The 783-nt window shown below is 33.2% G+C and overlaps 1 protein-coding gene across 1 annotated transcript in view; it reads left to right on the top strand.

Moving 5' to 3' along the window:
- Positions 1 to 282: 282 nt before the first annotated feature.
- LOC106867955 (arg8-vasotocin receptor) overlaps positions 283 to 783 on the top strand; it is an 8,002-nt gene continuing 7,501 nt past the window's right edge. The window contains exon 1 of the mRNA XM_014913033.2: positions 283 to 491. The gene's annotated coding sequence lies outside the window, so the exon portion shown is untranslated. The remainder of the gene's footprint in view (positions 492 to 783) is intronic.

The raw sequence follows: 783 nt of genomic DNA, 5'->3' as shown, positions 1-783 counted from the left end.
TTAAAACGAATACCCTTTGACTGTGTTGAAGCTTCATCCATAGAAACAGTATTATGACAGACAGGATTCATTTTAAACACATTATTGAAATAAAATAAAAATATAGAATCCAGTAGGAAATTTTATGCGAAATTTGCTAACATTATTCATTGTATTTCAAAATGTTTTTTTGACAAAAACAAACTCAGATTCTTAAACCCCATGTTGTACTGATTATTTGAGAAGTAATCTAAAATTTTATACAAAATAATGATTATGACCGCACAATGACTAAAATCACGTCATTATTCAAGCCATATTTCCAACAAAAATCTCGAATTCCACACACAATTTGTTAGATGGAATGGACATTTTTTGTTCCGTGCAGAAATAGCAATCCAAACATCTTTTTTGCCTCCGAATATTAAATTTTTCTTTATGTAATCATGATTCCTTTTATTCGATATGGATAAAATGCACACGGACTAACCCAGAAGAGACTGCTTCTCAATGTTAGTATCATTTTCTTGAGTCTTAATACGCTATGCATTGTTTTTCTTTCACGTTTCTGTTAAGATATATCTGTTCAATTGATTTTTTTATATTTCAAGAATGTAACTACATTTGTGTTGTGTGCATGAAGGTTGTGTTGTCAGAGCTAGGGTGTGTACTCTTAGGAAGGAAAAAAATTTGTTCGATGGGCCAGGATGAGAGAGGTTCAACGTGGCAGGTGTGTGCAGAATGAAGTGATACTTCCTTCAGCTGTTTGGGACGAACAGGGGAACAGAGACGGGGCTGTATTTT

The sequence above is a fragment of the Octopus bimaculoides genome, chromosome 18, assembly GCF_001194135.2.
Source record: "Octopus bimaculoides isolate UCB-OBI-ISO-001 chromosome 18, ASM119413v2, whole genome shotgun sequence".
NCBI lineage: Eukaryota > Metazoa > Mollusca > Cephalopoda > Octopoda > Octopodidae > Octopus > Octopus bimaculoides.
The sequence above is the reverse complement of the archived record's forward strand: the minus strand, read 5'-3'. Positions and strand labels throughout refer to the sequence as shown.